A 15,625-nucleotide genomic window follows, 5' to 3' on the forward strand; every position below is an offset into this window, starting at 1 on the left:
CCTACCACTTCTGTAGTTAGTTATCTATATACACTGCCTCATAAAATGTAAAATGGGAGGCCTGGCAGTTGCCTGTGCTCCATGGAGTGAGGCTGTAGCTCCCGGTGGGTGGATGCCTGCAGGGGGTGCTGGTGAGCCCAGTGTGATGAGACTGTTCGCGGGGTCCAGATGGCCTCGAACAACACAGACCTGAGGTTACTAGGCGACCCACCACACAGAGAGAGAGAGAAGACTGGGACAATTGCCAGAAAACTGTGCGCACACTTGGTGTGTGTGTGTGTGTTGTACACGGTGTGTGTGTATGTGTGTGCGTTTACGGTGTGTGCTAGTGTGCACGGTGTGTGTGTGTGTGTACGTGTACAGGGTGTGTGCGTGTGTGTGCACACAGTTTGTGTGTGTACTCAGTGTGTGTGTGTGTCTGTGTTGTACACAGTATGTGTGTATGGTGTGTGCATGCCCGGTATGACTGCTGCCAAGAGTGAGAGCTATACGTGAAGCGTTTTCACCTACACAAGCGAGGACGTACCAAGCGGTAGACGTCTCCGTTATCGGTGTGTGTGTGTGTGTGTGTGTGGAGACTCTGGGTTTAATCTCATTAGGGCAGGCATGATGGAGGCGAGAGAGGGGGGTCGTGCAACAGACGGGCAAAGACGGGTGGAAGGGTAGATTAAAAAGGGAGGAAGAGACCGGTAAGGGTGGAGGAGGGAGCGAGAGAGATTAAGGTGGAGTAAGGAGAGAGAAAGGGCGTGAGGTTGGCAGAGGGGGAGAGAGAGAGATAAAAAAAAAAATGGTGTGGAAGTGTGTAGTAGGAATGGTTCCATGGACAGTATACACATACACACATACACACACACACACAAACACCCACAAACACACACACACACACAGGGGAGTCAAACAAAGAGTTGGGGGAGACAGATGCACCAGAGAGGCGGACTCAAACCCCGTACCACACCCTTACACACAAACACCTCCCCTGACCCATTCAACACCCGACATGCCCGCTTCCAAACCCCCGACCACACACACACACGCAGGGTAACAAAGCAGCCAAGGTGTCAGATAGGAGAAACATAAACGGCAGGTTTCAGCGTTTTTATAACAAGAAACAAAAGGGGAGCAAGAACAAAGGAGTGTCTGGCGAGGCATCAGTCACGCACATATGGCGCACGCTAGTGGCGTCGGGAGGACGGAGAACTTCCTCCCTGCATGTTATTTTTACTCCATCATCTCCATCAAAGCCAGAACGGTAATGCATTAAGAGCCAGAGATTTTCCGTCGTGTTCGAGGGGAAAACAGATCGATAGTCCGTCTCTGTCTCTCCCCCCGTCTCTCTCTCGGCCTCCTTCTATCTCGCCTGGGTTCAACAGACACTGGTGTGAACCAGAGATAGACTGTGTGTGTCCAACGCGTACTGACCCCAACGCCGCCGTTAACCGTCACGCCTGGACACCAACTGCTATTGGACACCAACTGCTATTGGACACCAACTGCTATTGGACATTCGGTTTATATGCCGCGGAGAAAGAGAGGCCAACAGAATAAATTTGAGAGTTGAGGTGAATTACTTTGAAATAGGGCTGTGTTGTGGAAAGAGTTGAGAATATAGGTCAAGAATATAACTTTGGGCGAAAAGAAATTCAGTTGGATCAATAAGCGGTCCGTACAGGGGGAAATGGTTTCTTGAGATGGTTTTTGCCCATGCCCACACCCACACCCACACACACACACACACACACCTTCTCCTCTTATACACAGAGACTATAATTTACACTTAACCCTACAGTCAACACAACTCTATCCAATTTCACACAATGGCAAACAAACTGGACTGTATCTACACAAACACTATTGTCTCTACACACACACACACAATACACACATACAGCCTACTCACACACACAATACACACATACAGTCTACTCACACACACACTACACCGTCACACACTACACAGTCACGACTCACACACTACACAGTCTCGACTCACACTACAAAGTTTCTACTTACAAACTACACAGTTTCTACTCACACACAGACCCAGCGTACCTTTTGGAGTAGCAGCAGGTTTTTGATTGACAGCAGTGCGGGGGCTCAGCTTCGGGTGTCAGTCATCTCCCTGGGGTCTCTCCAACCCTGCAACACACACACACACACAATACGTTAGTCAGCTGATACACACATCAGATCTAAATACACTAATGCACTCACAAAAACACACCACCATGTCACAATGCAACAATAGTCTATGTTCTCTCCCTTTCTTTTAATGTGTGTGTGTGTGTGTGTGTGTGTGTGTGTGTGTGTGTGTGTGTGTGTGTGTGTGTGTGTGTGTGTGTGTGTGTGTGTGTGTGTGTGTGTGTGTGTGTGTGTGTGTGTGTGTGAGAGAGAGAGAGAGAGATAAATGAGCGGCTGAGGGCGGGACGTACACAGCCACTCTCCAATCACACTGATGCAGCTATCGTTGTACCGAATACACAAGAATTTTGATTGGACCAGGAGGGCGAAAGTCCCTCCCACCCTGCAGCTCCCCGACTTCACCCTGACTTCTCCTGAGGTCACATGTCTGTTATAAAACCAGAGGGTGCAGAGGTCAAAGGCTGAACCCAGCAGGGGGGTTGTGGAAACAATGGGACAAGAGAGACAAGAGAAATAGCGATGGGGGTAGGGGGGGGGAGGAGCTGCAACACACACACACACACACACACACACACACACACACACACACACACACACACACAAGACACACACGAGACAAAGCGACAGCCATGACAACGGTGGCTGGCAGAACGGCCAGGAATAGAGGCAGACCACGTTAACAGCTAAAGCACAGTTGAATCTGTGCGCCAGAGCAGAACCACAAAATACCTGCAGGACCGAGGAAGAACAGCAGGAACACGAGACGTTTGAAAGTATGCCCAAACACCAAGGACTAACCCAGGATGTGTGTGTGCTTGTGCATGTGTTGGGTTGGAGGGGGGGGGGGGGGATGTCTGAGGTCACCCAGGGACGAGGCACTTGGGCAATAATGACCTCTTTTATAGCGCCGCGCTGTGCGTGCGCGGTGTCAACAAACAGCCGCGGCTCCCCTCTCAGAGCTCTCGTGTGGCGCGCGCCCGGCCCCGACGGCGGGGAGCGAGACACTCTCGATGTAACCCACGCGACGAGGTCTCGCTATGCAGACTACGAGGCCGTGCACGTGTGTGTGTGTGTGTGTGTGCTCACGTCGCGAGGAAAGTGTTGGCGGTGTGCGAGTGTGTGAGTGAGAGTGTGCTATCCGCCGACGAGGGAAAGCCCTGCTGACTCATTGCGGCATACCCCGGAATCCTGCCCGGGCTCTGCCCCCCCTTCCACCACGCCGTCAGTCAGCTGACCGGAGGGAGGGGGCGGAGCTTGTTCCTGTGCATGAGCGTAACTGGGGGTTTCTTGCGCGTGGATGCGTTTCCAGACACTGGTGTACAGACGTGTGCGGGGACGAATGATGCTGGCATTCCCCCCCGGGGGTGGAGGAGGGGCTAGAGAGCGCTGATTGGAATCAGACCCACGGGCCCCGAGGGAGGAGTGAGGTCATCGGGTTTCTAGCTCGTGGTGACTTCCGTGACGTCTCGAGAGGGCGTGAGGTCTTTCGCCGGGGGAAAGGTAGGCGTTCAGGAGAATCCGAACCATCTCACTTTGATTTGATTTCCTTAAAAAACAAGCCCTTGACGTCAAAGACCATTTCCTGTCTCCAACCTGTGTCAGTTTTTCAGAAGGGGAGGGAGAAAGAAGTGAGGCTAGGGGCATCACCATGACAACTGCTTTGAACCACGTTCAGACATGTTGCGAAGACATTGTCGAGGTTGTGCTTGGAGTTTGTCAACATCAGATTTCTGACTTGCGAGGAAAAGGATTATAAACGTCTTGGGCAATCTCTAGCTAGCTGCTAGAAATGGCTTACCCTTATAAAATTGGAGAGGACAGTTGATTAGCATTCTGTGGAGATGCTGGTTCAAGGTCCGCCCAAGTCAGTAAGAACACAATGAGCAAACTAGATGGGGAGAAGAAAGGGTCTATATTAAACCCATTCAGGAACCATAGAGATTTCATGTAAATTGGTAGGTAAGAGAGTCTGGTTCAATTCCCCGGTCCCGCGGCCATTAAGAAGGGAGGGCCTCAAACACATGACCGCAGAACCCCACCAGCCCCCTTCATTGAGGTAGGGGGAAGAAAGGAAGCCATCTTACTGGTTTAATCTGGAACCGACCACTACAAGAGTCCCCGCTAGAGCCTACTCTGGAGCTATGGTGCGTCCGACCACGGCTGGTGAGGGGGCCGTGTGGGTGTGTCCTACATCAACAGTGGACATGTCACCCGGGGGGGGTGGGGGTGGGGGGGGAATTAGGGGCTGGACAGTGTTGAGGTGGAATCAGAAGCGACCGGCCCCGAGGTGAGCATGAGGTCATCGTCCATCTAGCTGTTGGTTGCCTCCGTAATGTTTCAGAAAGACTCATCATGAAGGTCTCGTAGGTGTAGAGATAGTTGTTCACGATAAGCCCTTCAATGGAGTCATTTTATTCCCAAAAACAAGCAACAGCCTCTCAAAGCTCCTTCCCTCTCTACCAAATGGACTCTGCCTCCTGACATCACAGAGCCTCGTCGGTCAACACCTCCATCGCTGTAGCAACTCACACAATTTGTCATCCCAGCGACAGCGTTTATGAGTTGCAGAGAGAAAGTGGCGTGGCTAGGGGCATCTCCACGGCAACTGTTTTGTACCCCTGATTCGGCAGCCAATGATGCTAGACGTAAGAAAAACACACACACACACACACACTAACACCTGTGACTCACAAGCCGAGTCCACAACAGTCGTGTGCTGGCCAGAGCTACAGCTTGCGGCTGAGTCACAAATTATACGCCTGGAGTTAAAAAAAAGGAGAAATGAGGACTCACTCCGCTGACGCATGTCTACCTTGGTACGCGGCCAGCAGAATAAAAATAGACCAGCGCAGAAAACAAAAGGGGCGCGGAGATGGAGGGGAGGAGGCTAAATGAAACTACACCGGGGCATCCCAGGTCGAGAAGGGAGGAGAGCAGCGGGGGGAGTATCGACGGGGAAAAAGGTTTTGGGCCATCCCTCTAATTCAGAGAAAGAAAAGACCCAACGAGAGGGGGCCGTGGGGACACAAATGCTGACAGTGGACCGGAGGACCAAGCTGGCTCAGCATTACCTCCCTCTAGTTCCCATCCGTTCCCACCCCTCACCATGGAGTGGTTCTCGGGTCTGGTGTCTGGGGGGCGCCTCCTAGAGGAAACACTGTGCCCGGCACACCAGACCTCAGTGACACACACATCCTCTGCACATTCCTCCACCCCATTCAACACAACGTGCCAAGCAATGCGCTGTGCGTGTTGCAATATGGTGACGCAAGCTACCTCGTCTCATTCACAATGTTTTACACACACACACACACACACACACACAGACACATACACCACTATGTTTGGTTAGGAGGTCAAGCGAGGACAGTGGGGCTCCAGTGTTGACATCATGACTAACAGCTTAATACCCGCCACACTAACACACAGTCGTCGCCATGACAACCAGACTCAGGCGCGGGACCGGGCTGACGGAGAGACACCGGCTGTTGGGGGGGGGGGGGGGGGGGGGGGGGGCTGGGTCCCGGGTATGTGACCGAACGCCACGCGGGTGGTAGCCAATGTAAAATGGCTACCATCCAGAGTGCTAAGGCCTCCCATTGTTGGAAACGATGTGGAGAACACCTGCTATGTGCCTCCGTCAACCCGGAACCCCCCCACCCACCTCATCACCCCCCCCCCCCACCCACCTCAGCACCCGAGGGAGAGGCTGGAGGGAGAGACGGTTAGCCCTACATCTGTGTGTGGAGAACAAACTAGAACAACAAACCAGGAGTTGTGGGAGAGCTGGGGGGGGGGTTAAAAAAGCCTGTTGCTCTGTTTCTGTCACCTGGCCCCAACACCACAAGTGCGTGAAGGAAAACAACTGGATGACGCGAGTGTGGTCCGTTTCCCTCTCAGACAGGGGGTCTGTCTCAGTGTCTCTCGACCTTGCTCTCTGTTTACCCTTTCTCTGTGTATTCATCTCTCTCTCTCTCTCTCAGAAAAAAGGGAAGAGAGACAAGAGTAGTTTTACACCCCCACAGGAAGCTGTCGTCATTGGCACAGGAAGTAGGGCCTCAAGCTGCCATTTGTGTGTCAAGATGTGTGGACACGCACACGCACCCCCACGCACCCCCACACACACGTAACTTTGACAGTTACGAGTGACACCAGTGACACCTGGGCAGGGCCGAGATCAAAAGCTCCGAGAACAGCTCCGGGACCTCTTCTCACACACGCTGTCTCACGGGGCGAGAGTGACTAGAGCAGCAGGCTGAACACACCCCCAGCAGAAGATGACTCCCCAGCGGGTCCCAGGGCCACAGAGACCCGCTGCACTGGTACAGCCCGGGACCCCCTCATGAGTCGACTGGGAGATGTGGCTGCAAGTGCGTGTGCACGTTTGCGTGTGTCATCGTCCCAGTCACTACAGTCTGGCCGCCGTCTCATTCAGAGAAGTGGACGGGGCGGGGAGGAAATGAGACCTGGTAGCACAGACGTCTCAACCCTGTCGTGTCACCCCGAGTGCATCACGTTCCTGTTTTCGGTTATTTAAAAAGCAAAAAGTGACTCATGGCAAGTTGGTTGGGGTAGGGGGTTAAAGGGGGAATTTACTCAGAGTGGAGGTGTGTTTAGTATAGTTTGTGTCTCTGAAACACACGAGTGGGATAATTCTGAACAATAAAAAGGATTCAAAACAAAATCCCCTGTTCGAAACACTCTGTATGCTTCCAACTTTCCATTCCACTTTAGCGATTATCCGTCTTCATTTAACACATACACACACATACTAGCAGAAACAAGTTCATGTTTCCATGACAACGGTTTCCTGGAAACCGACGGGCAGATTCTTTAGCGGCAGTTAATAGGTAGGTTAAACGAGGATAAAATGAAAATCTGTGCGGCAGAGAGGGGTACACCGAGAGCCAGAGAGAGAGACCGAGGGAGAGAGAGGTACACCGAGAGCCAGAGAGAGAGACCGAGGGAGAGAGAGGTACAAAGAGACAGAGAGAGAGGTATTTGAAGCAGGGGTATCTCAGCGGTCAGCAATGATCAACATGTTTACAGAGGCGGGAGGACAAGGTGAACTGGAACCCTCTTCAATTCATCATCCTCCTCATTCATCAACTTCTGGTTACACCACGAACCAAAGTGACACCAACAACAACAACAACAACAGCAGCAGCCCTACACGCTCTTCTGTGATTTGTGTGCATGTATGGTTACTTCAGGGGGGCTACTATAGTACTGCTATGCTAACTAAACAACACAGGTGCCATTGCGGAATCCCCAAATCAATCATAAAGATGCCTCATGACTTTTCGGTTGGCGGGGCTAGAGGACAAAGTACATGTGTTTGTGTGTGAGGGAAATATGTCCAAATGCCATACTTTCTCAGGTGTGTGTGATTCCGACACACACCGAACCCCCGCAGGCGGGGGTTCGCCCAATTCCCCATCGGCCGTGACATCATCGGTGGCGTCTCGCCAGGGCACGGAGGGAGAGGAAGTGAGCGCAACAGCTTTCTCTTTTCTCTCCACTTCCTGCCGAGCGTGGAAACGGTTAATCGTTCACTCGCACACACCCCTGTGTGTGTTGGTGATGCATAACTTTTTCAACTATGTGTCAAATATAGAAGACCACTTCAGCAACTTTAGACAAGGTTAAGCTAGGTAAAACACCTAAAGATGTGGGTCCCGGGAGCACACCGGGTAGAGAGCGTACCACATATGCTCAGTCCTTAACGCAGCGACCCGGGTTAGATCCTGAAGAAAGTTGCTGATGGAGTACCCCACGGGACAGAGACCCCCACCCCACCCCCTTCCTGTAGAACACGGTTAGCAATGGACTAGCTACAAACACATGTACTCACACACACACACACGCGCGCGCCTAAAGATCTAAACAGGGGTTTGTTTGTCGTTTTCCCTTTTAGAGTTAATGGTGGTGTGCTTCCAACCGTCAAAACATTATAGGTGACTAAGCAGGACGGACCGGCACAATGACCTGTTTCTCTACCCAGACAACGCATAACTGCTTTCCCCGCCCTTCACACTGCCATTCACCTCTGTCCACAAGCAGTTTACAAACTCAACTTCTTTTGCACTTGATCACAAGATGGGCTACTTAATGCAGCGTTAATCAGCTCTTTACAGCTAGTAACATGACTGGCCCCCTCGACAGTCATCCCAGGTCTGTGTGTACAGCTTTAACATGACTCTGTGCTCTTCATGACACACACTAGAATGGGCGGCGATTGTTCATTCACACGCTGCTGCTGGGATCACGGGGCCAACCGGGGGCGGGTGATTCGAGGCAGAGCCGCGCAGTCAGGCCCCTCGTAGCGGCGAGGTGCGAGGGCAGCGATGTCGTAATCGTGTGCTGCCTACTGGCCGAACTGTTTACTGCCTCCCGACATCAAAAAGGGAGACAGGCAGCCACTCGTTTCCATGTCAATCGCTATGATGGATCGGAAACAGACGTTCAAAGGACCCCATGCCAGCACACTCCACACCCTTTAGATCTCGGTGTTTTACTGCGGTCATAAAATACATATAGTGGGGGCTTCGGGTGAAAGACCACAGCTAATTTCCCCCCATAAACAGCCTCTCTGTTACATCACATCGCCACCAAACAATAACATTACCCAACTCGGTACAAAAAGCCACTGAGCACATTCTGGTGTGTCTGAGCTCAAATGGGCCCGACACGTATCAGTGATGTCGGCTGCTGCTGGCAAGTCAAGGATAGACTTTATCCCCAACACACACACACACACACACACACACACACACACACACACAGGCTTCTCTCCCTCACACACACCCCTCCCCCAAACAGGGGTAGGTAGAGCAATGCAAATCACTTCCTTTCAATCCGGCTCTTTGTGTGCGTTAAACTGACTACGGTCCATCCATTCACTGTGTACGGCTGCCGACCCCCCCCCCCCCCCACACTCTTAAACACAATGGCCCGAGATCTCCTTACACACGCAATTTTCTCTCTCTCCCCCGGCCCTGTCCCGTCCTCTTCTTTAAGACTTCAAACACATACACACATCCTAAAGTGCACCTCCTAAACGCTATGTGGAGGGTTAAATGTATATCGTGGCACTTCAATAACCCCCTTCCACAAGGAACAATATCGGGGACTTCTCTGTCATCGTAAATTCAGGAGTGTGATGTGAGGTCAATAAAGCCCTGAACCGGCACACTCATCAATTGTGGACGCCGAACTAAAGTATTGCGTCATCACCCCCCCCCCACACACACACACACACCATCTAGCCTATATAATCTATTACGATAATCGAACTCATCGCCTCAGACATTTCAGTTCCAGTCATCCTTATCGAAACACAAACGCACGCGCACGCACACGAACGTCCCGGAGCAGCGCAGAAAAAAGCCCACGTAAGCGTCTGACAAGTCGCCCTCGTCCAAACGTTTAAACCAGGCAAAGTGCATTGCAACAAATTATTCGTTAGCAAGTATACATAATGCCATCCAATGCAAGCTCCAAAACAACCGGCAGTGGAGTTAAACACGATCAGGGCTACGCTGCTCTGCTTGGGGTTAACGTTTCTCTGGGATTAAGAGTTTTTCTACAGTCACTGCATATTTTGCAATTTAGGATCAGCTTGAAAAGCTGATCCTTAATTGCAAAATATGCAGTGACTGTAGAATAACTCTTAATCCCAGAGCATAGTGGAGCCCTAACAGGGCACATGACTAGGATACTTCCACATCGAGCCGGGCTGGTAAAACACACACTTACCGTTAAACGCAAGAAGTGAGCTACGCCGTTCGTCCTCAAAGCGATCAAAGGTATATCAATCTATAGAAACACCGTTGTGTTAAAGGTATGGGCGTAAATACGATCCTTTCCTGGTGTCCGACGAGCGCCACTGAACCCGTCGGTCTGCAGATAGATTCCCGACCAACCGGCGGAATAAAAGCCACTAATCCCGTCTCACACACACAACTTCCAAGTTTTAGATGTCACTCCGGTAAGGTCTTCTTCAAAATCCAAAGCCGACTCGCGACATGAAGAGGGTTTAAGTTCATTATTCCGTTTGGTTTATTCGAGTCTTCGGGTTTCCTTTCTTACAGTTCCGTCTATTCTCTCCGTCCCTCTCTCTCGCTCTAGCTCGCTCGCTCCCTTCTCTCACACACACACAGAAGCCAGGACGGCAGGGATCATATTGCGCCGAGCTGTTTTTTTTAAAGGGACAGAGGCACACACACACACACACACACACACACACACACACGGCGGAGCCTCCGCACACACACAAAGGCACGCCTCTTCTGACGTCACCGCACGTCCCCGGAATTCCCTGACAGCGCAAACTGGCACGGAACCGAACGCCTTCCGCCGCCAGGGCGCACGAGCCTGAACCGACCGCCTTCCGCCGCCAGGGCTCACGAGCCTAATCGCTTCTTTTTTTTTATGTGGACTCGTGACGAACTGTACACGTAAAACTGCGGGAGTGTTTCCTTTAGCTTGCTATTTTTAAGAAAGACAACTGAAAAAAAATAAATACGACCACAGTGAAGCCTACCGTGAGGTAAAGGAGTAAAAGGTAAAGGTTTTCACATAACAGGTCATCACCAATGTTTTGCTCGATTCCCTACATGTTTAGGCTCTCCTATAATAGTTTTGCTTTTCGGTGGCAAGGTTGTCCATTAATTTTGCAATATAATGCAACTGTATTTATTTATACATCAGTGCCACATCCTCAACCCAAAATATGCATTCAATGAGATTTGGAATTTCCTGGATATAGCCTACCTCAGCAAAAATGAGGTATACCAATACATCTATCCTCTAATATATATATAAAAATACATAACCAATTATTATGAACAATTCATGCTTCAAAATGGGCCAACTCCGGTGTGTCACTCTCAGCCCAAATAAGCCTTCGATGACCGGACAACCGGTTGTCGCAAAGGTTCGCTCCAATACCTCGACACGACCATCCGGTAGAACGCCAGAACGCAAGCCAGCCTCTGATGCGAGCAACTGTTTGTGTCGGATGCACGTGAGCGCACAAACATGACCGCCACACAAACACAGGGTTATATTTAGAGAGCGCCGGCTCAGCACCGGCTCGGCAGGGCAACAAAACGAACCTCCACAGGGGGAGGGGGACGCGTCACTCATGCTAATGAGATACCATTAGTGCACACACACACACACACACACACACACACACACACACACACACACACACACACACACACACACACACACACACACACACACACACACACACACACACACACACACACACACACACACACACACTTCAATTTCAGCCTTAAATGATGCTTCGATGTTTGGAAATATGCCTTTTAGGTAATATTAATCTGCGACAGTTTTTCAGCTGAATTATCAGATTTAGTGATTGTCCAACTGTCCCACTACAGACACTGAGAATATTAAACTGACACATCAATTGTCTAACACAAAAATTGGTCACAGTGAAAACCGGTTATGTTGCACGTATCGCAAATATCATGCTTTGTATAATGATTTAAATACTCTAGACTTTGGGCATTGCTAGTGCGTCAAAGATCCAGGAAAAAAATAGAAGAAATGCATATTTCATAGAGTGGACACTGTGTGTGTTTCGCTGGATAAGTTATCAAAGGACAGGCTGTTCAAGAGTTTGTGGCCAAATATGTGTTGGTGTGTTGGTGTTGGTGTGTTGGTGTGTGTGTGTGTGTGTGTGTGTGTGTGTGTGTGTGTGTGTGTGTGTGTGTTTGGTGGGAGTGATTAGCTCTGTAAACTGAACAGGATAAAGACTGGCTGATTGATGTGGCCAGGGTGGGACTGTGTACCACACACACACTGCCCACACACATTGCACAACCCCCCCTTTACACCCACACACACATAAGCATATAATATATTGGCGGGAGGACATTTCATCCTGTCGCCCACAGAACAGGGGAAGTCTAGGCATTAGAGAAGGTCCCCACAACGTCTGGAAGAGAGCGTGTGTGTGTGTGTGTGTGTGTGTGTGTGTGTGTGTGTGTGTGTGTGTGTGTGTGTGTGAGGTCGGAACAATGGAAGCGTGTATTAAATTGCTTCCAACTATGGAATTATGTGTACATTAACTCGTTTTTAGAAGGGAAGCAGATGTGTGTGTGTGTGTGTGTGTGTGTGTGTGTGTGTGTGTGTGTGTGTGTGTGTGTGGGTACCGAGCGTGTTTGTGGGAGCCGGCGGTGGTGGGTGGAGACTGTGTGTGTTTGCGTGTGTATAATTAAAGTTAGCAACAGGGGAAGAGCAGGAGTACAGCAGGGAGAATTAGTCTAGTTCTCACACCCCGGATATATATAGCCCCTCTCTAGTGGGTACGGGCCCCACAAATTCCTCTCATGCCGACACACACATACACACACAGCACATAACTTCAGAGGACATAGACACGACCGACTAGCTCTGTGTGTGTGTCAGTCGTAGGAGAATGGGTCCCTGGTACAGATAGTACTTTGCAGCGTCCTCCTGTGTGTGTGTGTGTGTGTGTGTGTGTGTGTGTGTGTGTGTGTGTGTGTGTGTGTGTGGGTGTGTGGGGGTGTGTGGGTGTGTGTGTGTGTGTGTGTGTGTGTGTGTGTGTGCGGTGACAGCTCATGAATCAGTCTTGTGGGTACACTGAGAGATCGACAGACACAATAATAATCTCCTCCACACAGTGGAGGAGAATAGCACCCTAACGCCCTAACAATGAGGACTCTTAGTTTGCTTATCGTGTGTGAGCACACTTGCGTGTTTGTGTGTATGAGTGCATTTTAAGTTCTACGTCCCTTCTACGCAAGCAGCTAAGCTACTGCTAGCTGCGGTGCTACGATGAAGCTGTCCAGAGTTTGCATGAGAAAACGGCAATTTCAAGGGGCCGGCCTACATTTCACACCAGTCCCGTTACAGCCTCTGTTGCACGGGATACCTACCACGGGAAAGTATCTACGGTGGCGGTGGACGTGGGTCCTTTGCTGGCCAATGGGTCACATTTACAAATGCCTGTTTTTGCATATGAAGATGTCCATTGTAGAAGGAAAACTTGTTTACTGGCTGAGGTAATACTACTGCGGGACATGTGTTCATGTGGGCCAGCCCGCCCCCCCCCCAGCAGCTATAGTCAACACCAACACCAATGTCTGTGCTTGTCGTCCCTTCAGACTGTAGAAATATTAAAAGAAACAGTGAATAAATAATCATAACAGGAGCTCATGCCTAGCTCAAAGGGAGCTCTTTCCAGGCTGTAAGATGGTGGCCACACGTGGAATTTGGCACCTCGGTCCACGAGGCCAGGGAAGCCGACCAGTGAAGAGTTAAAAGTCTCTCCAAAGTGACTCAAAGCCTAATATTACTACTGTTCATGTAGGGCTTACTCAGCCACCGCCCCCCCCCCACACACACACACACACTCAAAAGCACACTAATGCATGCACACACACACACACACGTTTGATTGAGGCAGTGGTCCACTCACACACCCACTATTTCACAACCCCACACCTTTCTTACTAATCTCTCCCTCCTCTCTTCCTCCCACATCTCTGAATCACCCTCTTTACTCACGCTCAAGTTTCTTGAACAAGAGAAAGAGAAGGAGGCAAAAAGATTAGAGAAAGAGAGCGGGTGGAGAGAGGCGAGGAAAGAGAGATATCTGAAGGAAAGACCAAAGTGAGAGACTAAACAAAGAGAAAACGAGAGGGGAGGGAGACAAACATGAAGGTGAGAGAGAATGAGAGAGAGAAAGACACAAGTGAGCCGCTAACACAGAGAGAAAGAAAATGGAGGGATAAAGAGAGTGATAGAGAGAGAGCATTATATATTTTAGTCCACACTACTGATAAAAGCTCAAAGCGAGCTAAAAGGGAGTGTGTGTTTTTATGTTTTTAGAGGGGGGTAACTACACATTGTTGTGTGTTTGCGTGCGTGTGAGTAAGTGAGTGAGTGAGTCTGCTTCTCAGCATAAGTAGTTATGAGCTCTGTACAGTATGGGAGTGTGCCACATCTAGGACAAATGAACAAAGGGAGTGTGTCGGAAAGAGAGAGAGAGAGAGAGAGAGAGAGAGAGAGAGAGAGAGAGAGAGAGAGAGAGAGAGAGAGAGAGAGAGAGAGAGAGAGAGAGAGAGAGAGAGAGAGAGAGAGAGAGAGAGAGAGAGAGAGAGAATGTTTGTGTGTGGACAAGTGATTTGTACCTGGTGTTGGCAGACAACAGCGGTTCCTTTGGTTTTAACAGCGGGCCACCATGTCACCTCCGACGCTCTGCAGAGAACACAAAGGGTCAAAGGGTCAGGCTTCGGGTGAAGTAGAATGAAAACAACCTGAGAAACACTGAATAAACCTGTGTTTCATAAACCTGGTTGGCTATTCAGTCAAAGCTTTTGAACACACTGCGGGGGGTTGTGTAAACATTAACCATGGAGGTGGCGGCCAAACGCAAGGCCACTCATGCAAACGCAGTAAATATGCAGGGGTTCGAAGTTCAACCGTGAGATCCGCAAACACATCAAAGACTCTCCCCTCCTCACCCGAATTGACTTCCCTCCGTCAGGCTGGGACGTCACCCGACTCTAAATAATGCAGATAAGTCCTTGGTTGACTTGTGAAACCCACACACAATCCACACGCAAAAAGCTGTGTTTTGGCATGCGTGCGTGTCCGTCACGGTGCACAGAACGCGCAGCAGGGCTTGGACCGGCACTGTAGCCATCTGTGCGTGTGTGTGTGTGTGTGTGTGTGTGTGTGTGTGTGTGTGTGTGTGTGTGTGTGTGTGTGTGTGTGTGTGTGTGTGTGTGTGTGTGTGTGTGTGTGTGTGTGTGTGTGTGTGTGTGTGTGTGTGTGTGTGTGTGAGAGAGGACGTGTGCATGTGTGGGTGGGTGAGAGACCTGTTAGGCACCTGTTAGCAGTCATGTGACCAGGAGGACAGCTGGTGCCTTGGGGCGTGCGGCACCAGCGGCCCTGCTCTAACCGGACCGGGGTTGATTGGGAGCACAGATAAAAAGAGCCTGCGCGTCGATAGGGGAGGGGTTAGTGCTCGCCGGGCGCCAGGAGCATCAACGTTGCCACGACAACCGACAGATATTGGCGCCAGGCTGCCCTGCGCTTATCACGGACCAAGTGCGTCGCACACCGCTCCCCCTCCCACGCACGCACGCACACACACACACACACACACACACACACACACACACACACACACACACACACACACACACACACACACACACACACACACACACACACACACACACACACACACACACACACACACACACACGGACCGGCGAGCCGGTGTGTAACAGTTGTGTCAACAGCGGCCAGGTGAAGCCGGGTTGGGCCCACACTGATCCAGGCTCCCCCTCCCATTCCACCTCTAAACCGGGGGTCGGGGGGCAAAGGTCGCAGCCCCTAAAGGGACACAGCTGGTGTGGATGCACCCCCTCCCTCCCCCCTTCACCGTAAAGGTGGACCGCCCCTGAGTCGC

General features: G+C 50.8%; 1 protein-coding gene across 4 annotated transcripts in view; it reads right to left on the reverse strand.

Moving 5' to 3' along the window:
• The window catches only part of kdm6ba (lysine (K)-specific demethylase 6B, a), a 29,433-nt gene extending 14,917 nt beyond the window's left edge, over nt 1-14,516 (reverse strand). The window contains exons 1-2 of one of the 4 annotated variants that reach the window (XM_060076556.1): nt 14,337-14,516; nt 2,050-2,136 (exon numbers count right to left, since the gene is read on the reverse strand). The gene's annotated coding sequence lies outside the window, so the exon portion shown is untranslated. Of the gene's footprint in view, nt 1-1,160; nt 1,867-2,049; nt 2,137-9,897; nt 11,070-14,336 lie in introns of those variants that run through there. The other 3 variants (XM_060076558.1, XM_060076555.1, XM_060076557.1) reach the window with 3 other exon arrangements.
• Nucleotides 14,517-15,625: the final 1,109 nt, after the last annotated feature.

This window comes from Gadus macrocephalus, chromosome 17 (assembly GCF_031168955.1).
Source record: "Gadus macrocephalus chromosome 17, ASM3116895v1".
Classification (NCBI taxonomy): domain Eukaryota; kingdom Metazoa; phylum Chordata; class Actinopteri; order Gadiformes; family Gadidae; genus Gadus; species Gadus macrocephalus.